This window comes from Rhinolophus sinicus, linkage group LG05, assembly GCF_036562045.2.
Source record: "Rhinolophus sinicus isolate RSC01 linkage group LG05, ASM3656204v1, whole genome shotgun sequence".
In the NCBI taxonomy this organism is placed as follows: Eukaryota; Metazoa; Chordata; class Mammalia; order Chiroptera; family Rhinolophidae; genus Rhinolophus; species Rhinolophus sinicus.
The window spans coordinates 166,157,535-166,171,559 of record NC_133755.1 but is presented as its reverse complement, the minus strand read 5'-3'; the positions used below and the strand labels follow the sequence as shown (position 1 = coordinate 166,171,559).

General features: G+C 38.9%; 1 pseudogene; it reads left to right on the top strand.

The window, feature by feature from the left end:
* Nucleotides 1–308: 308 nt before the first annotated feature.
* Nucleotides 309–12,122, top strand: LOC109454104 (large ribosomal subunit protein eL19; annotated as a pseudogene).
* Nucleotides 12,123–14,025: the final 1,903 nt, after the last annotated feature.

The following is a 14,025-nucleotide window of genomic DNA, read 5'->3' as shown; positions in this document are numbered from 1 at the left end:
TCTGACAGAGGTGGTGGGGTGGAAGCCTCCACGGAAGGCAAAGGACAGCTTGTCACCTGCTTCTGCACCAAGAAAACCTCAAGACATCATCTCAGTTCCTTGAACCTGCTTCCTCAATACTCTCTCATGCTTATTCATTTTTTCATTCTATCATATATTCAGGAAATGTAGGAAGTGATGGAGGACCCGTGGGTCTCCACCCTGGGTTGATCTGGGGTGGGAAGGGATGATGGGGCTTGCTACCGTGGCCCTTGGTGGGACAGATGAGGTGGAGGCAGCCCTGAAGAGGCCGGTCCCAGAGCTAGGGCATGCTCAGGCTTCAGAAGGTGCCTCATCCAGTGTCCTCCATTGTGACAAAAAGAAGGTCTGGTTGGACCCCAATGAAACCAATGAAATTGCCAATGCCAACTCCTGTCAGCCGATTGGGAAGCTGATCCAAGATGGGCTGATCATCCGAAGCCTGTCACTGTTCGTTCCCAAGCTCAATGCTGGAAAAACACTTTGGACTGCAGGATGGGCAGGCATATGGGCGTAGGTATTACCAAAGGGCATTGCCACGGCTGGAAGTGACCTGGATGAGCAGGATGAGAATTCTTTGCCTACGGCTCAGAAGATAGCATGGATCTAAGAAGACTGAGTGCCACATGTATCAGAGCCTATACCTGAAAGTGTTCAAAAACAAGCAGATTGTCATGGAATACATCCACAAGCTGAAGGCAGAGAAGGCTCACAAGCAGCTTCAGGCCGAGCAGGCTGAGGCCCACAGCTCTAAGACAAAGAAAGCTGCAAGTGCTGTGAAGAACAGCTCCAGGCCGAGAAAGACAAAGTCAAAGAGAAATATACCTTAAGTGTCCACCATATGCAAATATTGGAGAGATGCAGGACTGAATTAGTCAATTGCAATTCTTAATGAGTTTTCAGTTTAAGTACTGCACGCTAAACAATCATGATTTTAAAAATTAAGATAATATTAGAAAACCACAATGACAGGAAATGGTCTATATTTTGAAGCCAAAGTAACCAATCCACTTACATACGTGTAAAGTTTTGACATTTGTTCCCTGGATAATAATTTGCTTTTTAGGCATGGTAAAAATGGTTATGCTAAGGAACCTGAGAAAGAAAGAAAAAGAAAAAAAAAATCACCCAGCCTGGATCAGAGTCCTTTTATGTCTTCAGTATCATTGCATCATTTGTAAAAAGAGGTGTGAATCCAAAAAAGCAACAGAGAGCTATCAGGAGACTCCCAGTTCTCCTTTAGCCCTAGCTTTTACCTTAAAAATGAATTATTTGTCAATGGATGTAATGTAGGGCAACCTCTATAACTTTAGAAATGTTTGTGCTTCTGACCCCCAAACCCCCTTAGCCATGGTCTGCACACACAGAGAAAGGGCAGCCCTCCCGTGGGCCATGCAGGTTGTTTTCTAGGCCATGATACAGGAGAGCTGCATGGGGGCAGGCTTCCACAGGCAGTCTCACATGTGGTCGTCTTCACTAGCAAGGCCCAGTTTCTAGAAGAAGTGTGTCTGAGTCCTGCTGCCAAGCACAGAGGTCACTGTGGGAAGCCTGGGTGCTTGTAACAGGAAAGTGCTCTTGTCCTCTCAGCCCGCAGAACTAACTACAGCTGTCAGCCCAGCTCAGACAGAGTGCTTCTCCCCCTGAGCCACAGGGACCTGTGCAGACAGCATTTCCACAGGAATACACACACACACACACACACACACACACACACACACACAATCTCTATGATGCTCTGTTTACTCACAAAAAAAACACACAATATTTTCAAGCCATCTTCTGGATATGAATGACAGCAGAGAAGCCAAGAGTTCCCGGCTCCTGATTCGATGGAAGCTGAGACCTGTCTCTTACTAGCCACTACCCCCTGACCTGGATAATAGTAGATGCTCAGTAGATATTTGTTGAATTAATTACTTAGTGATTGAATAAGCTAGTTAATTTATGGACGAATATCTGGCATGGTATCTGGCACATGGCAAGTGTCAATAAGTAACGAATGAATGAAACAGCTGTAAAGTGTGCCATGCAGTTAAGTTCCGGCTCCGGCACCAGATCCAAGGTAACATAATGTAGGTGAAGTTATTCCAGACTCTTCCAGCCTCACTTTCAGCTCCTGTGTTCACCTATGCTTTACTAATAAAGCATATAGTAAGCGTCAAAAATTTTTAAAAATCCCACAAATCTACAGGTTGAATTTTGCCTGTGGACCTCGTCTTTTTTTAATAGCTAAATTCTAAAGATACAATTGCAATATAATACCCACTTTGTCCCTTGCTCCTCTCATAATGTCAGCCAGGAGACCACTGATGGCTTTTAATTTGAGAAAAGACCCCACCCACCCCCAACCTCCACCCAGCCTAGAGCACGCTTTACTGCTTATAGCAGTACTTTTAAACTACTTTTAAAAATCTGAATTGCCAGAATATCTTGAAACATTGAAACTTCTGGCACATTGGGCATATATTCCTACATGGTGACAATCAACAAGATCTGAGCAGCTGTTGCTACAACTCACCAGTTTCCACCATTTCTTAGCGGTCCCCGTAATCTTACTCAGGACCATTTCCCTGTCTTATACTGAGGTCCTGTTCTCTGTGGACATTTGAGATTGTGACCTTGCTTTGCATGAATTCACCACCATTACCTCAGAAGGAAGCATTTGGGGGAAGAAGAGGGGTCGCGTAAGGGCCAATAGAAGGGAACTAGAGCACCAGTATCCCAGCTAGTTCAGTTCTCTGTAAATCACTTAAAACAATAACCATGCTGTTGCTATAATCTGACTGTTTGTTAGGCGTGTGTTTGTGTGGAGTTTTGTAATCACTGGAGTTTTAATGTGTTTTTCTTGTCTCCTCAGCCAGGTCAGCCTTCCATTCCATGGAGGGGCCATAGCATACTGACTTTCTTTGTTAGAATTCTGCTTAGCATTTTAATGCATTTTGCCAAGTTGCAATATTTTTTTCCCAAGATATTAAATAAGTATTTCATTAGAAACATTTTTTGTTTTAAAATTGAATCACAATATTCACTTCATCTGGTATTCATTTGATTATAAGAATGGCTATTTTTAACCAAGCATATAATAAGACAAAACAAATTATAGCTGGTCTACTTAATAGCATTTCCCCACATACCTATCAGAAATATTATACTGCATGCATATATATATACATATATATATGTATGTATATATATATATAGTACTATGCATAATGCATTAATAACTAACCTTATAAATTTATGTTATCTGTTCCCACTACAAATAATTTCACCCACCAAATATTTCTGGAAGTCCTTAAGTACATGAATTAAACAAGTAGAATCTGCAATTTTCCCTCCTTTCTTGCTCTAGTACTTATTTATTCTTTTATATTTATTTCATTAGAAATCTGGGAATGAATGAATTTAAATTCATGAGCTCTAAGGGCCACTCTAAAGTAGAGAGTAAGGAATAAGTTTTGTTCATGATGGAGTAGGTAGGTTGAAAGACATCACACCTCTTTCCTGCTGCTGACTTACAATTCTATGCTAAGGTAACCATTATTTCCCCAGTCCTCCTCCAAGGGGTCACCTTGTGCTAAAACAGAAGAATGCTTTAGAGCAAGAAGATTACAAAGGCCTGAAATTATCCACAGTCATGCAGGTCACCGTTGACTTTTAACAGGACCTAACTATTCCACTGTTTTCATCACGGGACTTTACTATTCCAAGAAACTCCGGCCCACGAAGATCAAAGTTGCAGATAATTTCATTATTCATTTTGAAAACTTCTCCAAAATCCCATTTCACCAAATATCAGACTGTCCAGATTTTCACTAGATAGCATCGAATGACTATTTACTCTTCAAGACTCTTGGAAACTTCACCATAAAACTCTTGCCTTGCCGGATCCACCAACTTTATTTTATTTCTTTCAGCTTTATTGAAGTATGATTAACAAATGAAGTTATAAGGTATTTAAAGTATACAATGAGATTTGATATAGGTATGCATTGTGAAAGGATTCCCCCATTAAGTTAATTAACACATTCATCATTTTATATATTTATCCCCCCCGTTTTTTTTGGTGACAATATTTAAGTTCGATTCTTTTAGCAAATTTCAATCATACAGTATAGTGTTATCAACTGTAGTCATCAGGTTATATAGTAGTAGATCCTCAGATGTTATTCCTCTGAAATTGGCTACCCTTTCACCAACCTCTTCCAATTTCTCCCACTCCCTCAGCCCCTAGCAACTTCTTTTCTACTCTGTTTTTATGAGTTCAATTTTGTTTGTTTGTTTTCGATTCTATGTATAAGTTGTACCATGCAGTATTTGTCTTTCTCTGTCTGGCTCATTTTACTTAATATATGCCCTCAAGGTCCATCCATGTCATCACAAATGGCAAGATTTTTCTTCGGTTTTAAGACTGAATAATATATACCTATATGTAACATTTTCTTGATCTAGTCATCCACTGACAGACAACAGGTTGTTTCCATGCCTTGGATATATGTACTCCCATGGCGACTGCATCATTGGTTATTAGTGTGTCATGATTCTTACCCAATCTTAACCCTTAAACCAGACTCCAAAGCCTCAAAAATGTCCTGACTTTGCCCTTCCTTCTCCATGACTTTGTGAATAATACACCCAGATTTGCCTGATCATCCGGTTTTTATTGCCATATTTTAAAAGAGCCAGCATTCAACACCCCAAAAGACCACACCCATTAGCCGCTCTTGGTATTTTTACCAACAGGCTGTTTTCTGAGCTCACCCTTCAAAAAATGTTTCTTACCCTATTTCAGTGTATTTGGTTCTGCCCTGCTGAGACAGGAAATCATTTAGCATCAGATTCCAACTCTGAAGCTTCCCAAGTCCATTCAGCTCATCAATGATTCTCGCATCTCCACTGTAGCTAGCATTTTTATTTTCCCCTGCTTTCAACTTCTGCTGGAAGAAGAATGAGCTTAGTCACAGTGTAAATCTAATCATGGCCTCATCACACAATTACTTTGGCTACACATTACTCACTGTTTTTATTTTCAGGATATAATTGCAAATACAATGGAACACTCATCCCCAGGCCCTTGATAGAATCAGAAGCTGTGATGCACTGGACCAGCATAGTAGGTTTACCCCAAAGCCAAGTCCCTTCAAGGGGAGCCATCTCTCTGTTCTTATGGAAACTTTCATTAAAGATGATGGTGAAGATCACAACTCATTAAGCAATAAGTTTTCTGAACAAGTACAGTATATATACTGGAGGTGCCAAAAAAATGTATACAAGTGGACACTTTGGTCAGTGTTGCTCAGGCAGCAGTTCACCATAATCAGAAGTGTCTGGATGCTGATGGTAACCACACTGAGCACTTCTTGTAATTGCAGAAGTCAAACGTTACTTGTGTTCATCTTTTGTTATCAGTATATGTTGAGTATTACAATTTTAATACAGTTTTCCTTTCTTAAAATGTGTATACATTTTTTGGCACCCCTGCCATATATATATATATATATAATATCAGAGCGGTCTTGTGTTCAGTCCCAACTGTGCAGTGGGGACAGGACCACTGCAGCATATTCATCATGGAGCTTGAGTGTAATGAGAAGCCATGAAACCAATATTTGCAAAGTAGTTGCCTACATTGCAATCGTGAAAAGCTCAATGAAGGGAAAAAACAGAGTGCTGCAAAAGAACATAAAAGGGGAACATAGCCAAGTCTAGGAACGTGGGGAAGCTTCTATGTAAGTTATTTTTAAACTAGTTGATCCCGTCAGGCTTCACTGGGAGGTCTTGAATATTATGGCGTTAATTAAAAGAATATATATATATATAGGTTGAGATATGTGATATAGTCAAAATTAACAGGATATTTAAAAAAGAGAGATAAAAAAAGATTTTCTGGTGTCTTTTGGTTTTTGTTTGTTCTTTTGTCAATGCAGATATTTATTTCCACATAAGAGATATATTGTGATAATTCTCAAATTTTAGGCCAAAGTTTCTGTTTCATTTACTGTATAAATGTACCACAATTTCTTTATCCAATCATCTGTTGGGAATTTCAGTTGTTTCCATATCTTGGCTATTTAAGAATTAAGTTTAAGAATTAAAACATCACTTAGTGATTCCTTCTAATTTTTACTTCTCTGAAAAATATTCGGTTTGATTTTATTTGTGAGATTTTTACTTTTCATACTCCTACTTATGTTGGAAAGAAAATGTCACAAAATAACAGGCCTCTGGATTGTTGTGGAGAGGTTAGACAGATTGTATTTTGTCTGTTTAGAAAGCACAAATGAGGACTTCATGAATATAAATTAGTCTTTTATTTTTTCTAGTGTCATTTATGATAAATCAGCACCCTGGCAAGTGACACTGATAGGAACAGTAAAACATCTCCTCAAAATAAAGGACTTAAGGAGATAAATAAAAAGAAGAATTTAGGAATGAAAAGAAAGCATTCTTGTTTTAGAGAGATGAAATGAAGGATGGATAACAGAGGAAGAGGAGAGTTTTATAATCAGGTGATTCCCATGTCACCATGGAAATCAGGCAATGTTCCCATTGAAGTCTGGCTTGTGAATGAAGATTTCACAAATATTTTGAAAGCCAAAATATTAAAATACTGTGTTTTTCCGGTCAACTGTTTTATAATTTCCACCCACATCCAGAAAGCAACATGACAGGAAGGAAGGAAGAAAGAAAGGAAGGAAGGAAGAAGGAAACAAGGAAAGAAGGAAATAGGTAGGTAAAAAGGAGAAGGGACTGGAAGGGAGGAGAGGGGAAGGGGAGGAATGGGAAGGAAGAGAGAGGTCCTGTTTTCTTTGCTACATAGACACACAGACTCAGTATTCTATTTTAATAAGGCAAATTGCCCAAAATTTACATTTCAGAGGAGTTGATTCCTATCTACTGAAAGTGAAGATTTTATTTATAAGCATAGTCTAAAGAGAGTGTTTGGGAAATAACTCAAAGCCAATGTATAAATATATGGACATTCAAAACCTCATAGCTAGAGATTACTTGGTTCTTGGGGAGAATTCAGAAAGGAAAAAGACTGAGGATTTTGCTCCTATATAACTTTAGTTTCAATTGCACTTGAATATTAGAGTTCTCTATGCTATTAAATTACTTCTCAACTTATCCATTTCCTTTTCCCTGTCTACTCTGCACATGTACATCTTCTCCAGAGCCATCCCAGGTAGGAGGATAAAGTATACTAATTCCAGATTCAGCTACATTTAATTAAAACTTCTCTGTGCAAGGGTGTTTTTTTTAATTAGTTTCAGGTGTACAAACAGCATAGTGATGGACATTTACATCCCTCACAAAGTGATCACCCCAACAAGTCTACTACGCATCTGACACCATACATCGCTATTGCAATACCACTGACTATATTCCCTATGCTACACTTTACATTCTGTAACTATACACATATATTTTTAAATTATAATTGACACTCAATATTATTTTATATTAGTTTCAGGTGTGCAGCGTAGTGGTTAAACATTTATATAATGTATGAAGTGATCCTTCTAATAAGTCTTAGTGCCCATCTGACACTATACATAGCTTTTACAATATTATTGACTGTATTCCCTATACTGTATTGCACACCTGTGACTGTTTTGTAATTACCAATTTGTACTTCCTGATCCCTTTACCTTTCTCACCCATCCCTCAACTACCGTCCCTTCTAGCAACCATCAGTTTGTTCTCTGTGTCTATAAGTCTATTTGTTTTGTTTTTCATTTATTCTGTTCTTTAGATTCCACATATAAGTGAGATCATATGGTATGTCTTTCTCAGTCTGACTTATTTAACTTAGGATAATACCCTCTAGGTCCATCCATGTTGTTGCAAATGGTAAGATTTCTTTTCTTTTCTTTTTTTATGGCAGAGTAATATTCCACTGTGTAAATGTACAACAGTTTCTATATCCAATCATCTATTGGGCATTTCAGTTGTTTCCATATCTTGGCTATTGTGAATAGCACTGTGGTAAACATAGGGCTGCCATATATCTTTTTGAATGAGTGTTTTGGATTTCTTTGGATGAATACCCAAGAGTGGAATGGCTGGATCATAAAATAGTTCTAGTTTTAATTTTTTGAGGAAACTCCAAACTGTTTTCCATAGTGGTTGCACCAATTTGCAAGCCTACCAACAGTGCACAAGGGTTGACTTTTCCCCACATCTTTGCCAACACTTGTTATTTGTTGATTTATTGATAATGGCCATTCTGACAGGTGTGAGATGATATCTCATTGTGGTTTTTATTTTAATTTCTCTGATGATCAGTGACATTGAGCATCTTTTCATATATCTACTGGCCATCTGTATGTCCTCTTTGGAGAAATGTCTATTCATGTCTTCTGCCCATTTTTTAATTGGATTGTTTAGTTTTTGGTGTTGAGCTATATGAGTTTTTAATAAATTTTGGATATTAATCCCTTATCGGATGTATCGTTGGCAAATATCTTCTCCCATTCAGTAGGATGTCTTTTCATTTTGTTTATGGTTTCTTTTGCTGTGCAAAACCTTTTTTAATTGATGTAGTCCCATTTGTTTATTTTTCTTTTGTTTCTCTTGCCCGAGGAGATCTATCAGTAAAAATATTACTAAGGGTAATGTCTGAGAGTTTACTTCCTATATTTTCTTCTAAGAGTGTTACAGTTTTGAGTCTTACATTTAAGTTTTTAATCCATTTGAGTTTATTCTTGTATATGATATAAGAAGGTGTATAAAAAATACAACTGATTTCTGAATATTAATTTTGTATCCTGCTACTTGACTAAATTCATGTATCAGTTCTAATAGTTTTTTGGTGGAATCTCTGGGGTTCTCTGCGTATAGTATCATGTCATCTGCAAATAATGACAGTTTTACTTCTTCCTTTCTCTTTTGGATAAGTTTTATTACCTTTTCTTGTCTGACTGCTGTGGCTAGGACTTCCAGTACTATGTTGAATGAAAGTCGTGAAAATGGAAATCTTTGTCTTCTTCCTGATTTTAAGGAGAATGCTATTAGTTTTTCCCCTTTGAGTATTTTTGCTATGGATTTGTTATATACGGCCTTTATTATATTGAGATATGTTCCTCTGTGCACACTTTGCAAAGAGTTTTTTTATCATAAATGGATGCTGGATTTTGTCAAATGCTTTTTCTGCATCTATTCACATGACCATATGATTTTTATTTTTCATTTTGTTTATATGGTATATCACGTTAATTGATTTGTGGATATTGAACCAACCTTGCATACCAGGAATGAATCCCACTTGAAAATGGTGTATGATCTTTTTAATGTATTGCTGAATTTGCTTTGCTAATATTTTGTTAAGGATTTTTGCATCTATGTTCATTAGGGATATTGGCCTATAGCTGTTTTTTTTGTTGTTGTTGTTTTGTTTTTGTTTTTGTAATGTCTTTGTCTGATTTTGGAATCACAGTAATGGTGGCCTCGTAAAATGAGCTATGGGGCCTTCCGTCCTGTTGAATTTTTTGGAATAGTTTGAGAAGAATATGTGTTCATTCTTTTTTGAATGTTTGGTAAAGTTCACATGTGAAGTCATCTGGTCCAGGATTTTGTTTGTTGGGAACTTGTTGATCTACTGATTTGATTTCATTAGTAGTAGTTGGTTGGGTCAGATTTTTTTCTGTTTCTTCTTGATTCAGCCTTGGAAGATTGTATGCTTCTAGGAATTTATCCATTTCTTCCAGATTGTCCAATTTTTTAGTGTATAGTTGCTCATATTATTTTCTTAACATTTTTTATATTTCTGTGGTGTCCTTTGTCACTCTTCCTCTTTCATTTCTGATTTTAGTTATTAGGGTCTTCTCTCTTTTTTTCTCGATGAGTCTGGTTAAAGGTTTGTTAGTTTTGTTTGTCTATTCAAATAACCAGCTCTTGGTTTCATTAATCTTTAATATTTTTTGTATCCTCTACATTGTTGATTTCTGCTCTGGTCATTATTATTTCCTTCCTTGTACTCACTTTGGGCTTTGTTTGCTGTTCTTTGTCTGGTTCCCTTAGTTGTAAAGTTTGATTGTTGAGATTTTTGTTGTTGTTTTTTTAGTTAGGCCTATATTGCTATGACTTTCCCTATTAGGACTGCTTTTGCTGTGTCCCATAGATTTTGAGTTATTGTGTTTTCATTTTCTTTTTTCTCAAGGTATCTTTAGATTTCTTCCTTGATCTCATTGTTGACCCATTCATTATTTAGTAGCATGCTAGCATCCATGTATTTGTGTGTTTTTCAGTATTTTTCTTGTAATTGATTTTGAATTTCATATCACTGTGGTCAGAGAAGACACTTGATAGGATTTCAATCTTCTTAAATGTATTCAGACTTGTTTTGTGTCCTAACATGTGGTCTATCTTGGGAAATGTTCCATGTGCAATTGAAAAGAATATATATTCTTCTACATTTGGGTGAAATGCTCTAAAAATATCAGTTACATCCATCTGGTCTAATGTGTCCTTTAAGTCCTCTGTTTCCTTGTTGATTTTGTGTCTGGAAGATGTCCATTGGTGATAGTCAGGTGTTAAAGTCCTCTACTGTGATTGTATTACTATCAGTCTCTGCCTTTATATTGGTCAATAGTTGTTTTATATATTTAGGTATTCTTATGTTGGGTATATAGATGTTTGCTAGGGTTATGTTCTCTTGTTGGATTGATCCTTTTATCATTATGTAATGTCCTTCTTTGTCTCTTATCAAAGTCTTCATTTTAAAGTCTGTTTTGTCCAATATAAATATTGCTACCCCAGCTTTTTTCTAATTTCTACTTGCATGAAATATCTTTTTCCGTCCCTTTATTTTCAGTCTATGTGTGTCTTTTGATGTGAGGTGGGGCTCTTGTAGACAGCACATACATGGGGCTTGTTTTCTTATCCACTCAGCTACCCTATGTCTTTTGATTGGAGCATTTAATCCATTTACATTCAAGGTGATTACTGATAGGTACACAGTTATTGCTATTTTATTATTTATATTGTTGATCTTCTTTTGTTTGTTTATTTTCCCCCTTCTTCTTCTTAAAGAAGTCCTTTCAACATTTCTTGTAATACTGGCTTGGTGGTAATGAATTATTTTAGCTTTTTCTTGTCTGAGAAGCTCTTTATCTCTCCTTCAATTTTAAATAATAGCCTTGCTGGGTAGACTGGTCTTGGTTGTAGGCCTTTTATTTTTACATTACTTTGAATATTTCCTGCCACTCCTTTCTGGCCTGCAAAGGTTCTGTTGAGAAATCAGCTGACAATCCTATGGGGGTTCCCTTGTAATTTACTAGTTTCATTTCTCTTGCTGCTTTTTCAATTCTCTCTTTGTCTTTAACCTTTGCCATTTTAATTATAACATGTCTTGGTGTGGGCCTGTTTGCATTCACCTTGTTTGGGACTTTTGGCACTTCCTGGACATGTATGTGTGTCCATTTTCTTCACCAGGGTAGGGAAGTTTTCGGTCATTATTTCTTCAGATAGATTCTCAATCCCTTGCTTTCTCTCTTCTCCTTCGGGTACTTCTATGATACAGATGTTGCCCTTGCTATTGTCCTAGAGGTTTCTTAAACTCTCCTCATTTTTTTTTTCTTTTTTCTTTTTGCTGTTCTGATTGGGTGTTTTATGCTACCTTGTCTTCCAAGTCACTGATTTGATCCTCTGTTTCATCTAGTCTGCTAGTGATTCCTTTTAGTGCATTCTTCATTTCAGTTATTGTATCCGTTACTTCTGACTGTTTCTTTTTAATAATTTCTATGTCCTTCATTTTGCTTACTATCTCTTTGTTGAAGTTCTAATTTCCTTAAGCATTCTTATAACCATTATTTTTAACTCTGTCTCTGGCAGTTTGGTTGCCTCCACTTCACTTAATCCTTTTCCTAGAGGTTTCTCCTGTTCTTTTATTTGGGACCTGTTTCTTTGTTTCTTCATTCTGGCTGCTCTTCATGTTAGCTTCTATGTATGAGGTCGATCTGCTATGCCTCTCAGTCTTTGCTGGGTGGACTTATGTAGTAGGTGTCCTGTGTGGTCCAGTGGTGCCGTCTCCCTGATCACCTGTGCATGTGTTCTGGGAGTGACCTTTGTGAGTATTGTGTTTATTCTCCTGTTGTAGTTGAACCTTGATTGTTTTTGGCACATCAGTGCACCCACTGGGATTGACTCCCAGGCTGACTGGCTGTGAGGATTGGCTATACCCACAGTGTATGAGCTGCTTTTTGGGGGACTGACCCATCAGAGGGGACTCACCGCAGTGGACTCTTATTCCTGTTGAGTCCACTGTGGGTGGGCTGCTTGTGTGGATAACTAGGTAGTGCTCTCGTGTGGTCTGAAGCTGGCTTCTGGATGTGTTGTTTCTGGTGTCTCTTGGGAGGGGCTCCTGTGCAGGCTAATTTCAGCCTTGCCTGTTATCAGCCCTCAGCTACTTGGTAGGAGCCACAAAGCTATATGTGGTTGGCTGCTGTGTGTGCTGGACTTGAGGGCATGTGGAGTGGCCTTGCTGTGAACTGAGGCTAGCTGCTATCAGTATTGGGCCTGGGGCAGCTTAGCAAAAGGCCCAGAGCCCCCCTAAGCCTGATGCCACCTGTCTGTAAAGCTCAACCATTAAAAGAGCCTCCTTAGGTGCACAGGCCGGGTTGGTTGACCTGGTGATGAGAGTGTCTCTGGTGATGCAACACTAACTAGCTGAGTGGGGCAGGGTTCTAGAGAGTCACAGGGTGTGGGCTGTGGTTTTTACAAAGTCAATGCAGATTTGGTTCTTGCACCAGTGCCAAGCCGAAGACCGCTTTGTAAAATGCCCTGAGAATACTGCAGCCAGCCACCACTTGCCTCAGACCCACAGATCCCCAAGACAAGCCCAAGAGAAGCTGCAGCGCAAGTTGTGGCCGACTGTCCATCACTGAAAGTTCTCCCAGCCACTGCAGGACATCTGCTGCTGTGAAAGGCTTCCGCAGCTTATGGGGCAAGGCCAGCCACCCAGCAGCCTAGAGTGCCCCCAGCAGTACAGCACTTGCTGGGTGAGGCAGACACCCAGGGTGTCACCAAGGTGGTGCACATGTGCAGATTTTGTCAGACCAACATGGTCTCAGATTTGGCCCTTTGAGGAGGATTCAACATAGAAAAGATGGTGCCCTTCTCTAGGCTACATGTGAGGCATTCTCTGCATAGGGACAATGTCGGCTGTCCCTCCAGCCTTCTCCTCAAAGCCACACAACTGAGTCTTTCTCTGTATGTCTCAGGAGCTTCTCAAGTTGCTGCCCCTCCACTGGGACACAGATGAATGTTTGCAAGTGTGTGAGTCTGTGTGCGAACCCTTTAAGAGGACATCTGGGTTTCCAGCCACCTTCCATCTGAATGGGATGGACAGACAGTGTCCTCACTGATTTTCACTGCCAGATGTTGTGGTAACTCCGCTTCCAGGCCCAGGACCCCTGGGCTGGGGATCCCAGTGTTGGGGTGGGACCCCTCCCTCCTCAGGGGGTCTTCTGACACTGAGGTGTCTCTCCCAGTGTTCAGCCACTGCTTGTGGGTTTGGGATCAGCCTGTTTTGTGTCTCTGCCCCTCCTACCACTCTCGATGTGGCCTCTTCTTTATATCCTTAGTTATAGGGATTCTGTTTAGCTAGCCTTCAGGTGATTCTTGAAGTTCATTGTTCTATAATTTAGTTGTAATTTTGATATGATCCTGGGAGGCAGCAGGCATAGCATTTACCTAACCCACCATCTTGGGTCTTCTCCGGGTTTCTTGATGACAACAGAAACATATGAAACTCAGAAGCCCTAACATCTTAAAGTTGAATCAAACTGATTAAAGTCCATAAAGTTACTTATGTTTGTGCGGCATAACTAAGTATTTTCTCCCAGACCTTAGGATGGAGGGATTCCCTTGAGTCAATAACATGTCTCTCTGCTTAACTGCTCTCTTTTTCTTTCCTTTCTTTGGATTTCCAGTTCAGGAGAAAGATCATCTCCCAATCAGATAGATTGCCTCAACTTTGACACCTCTTATTTTTAAAGTCTGAAT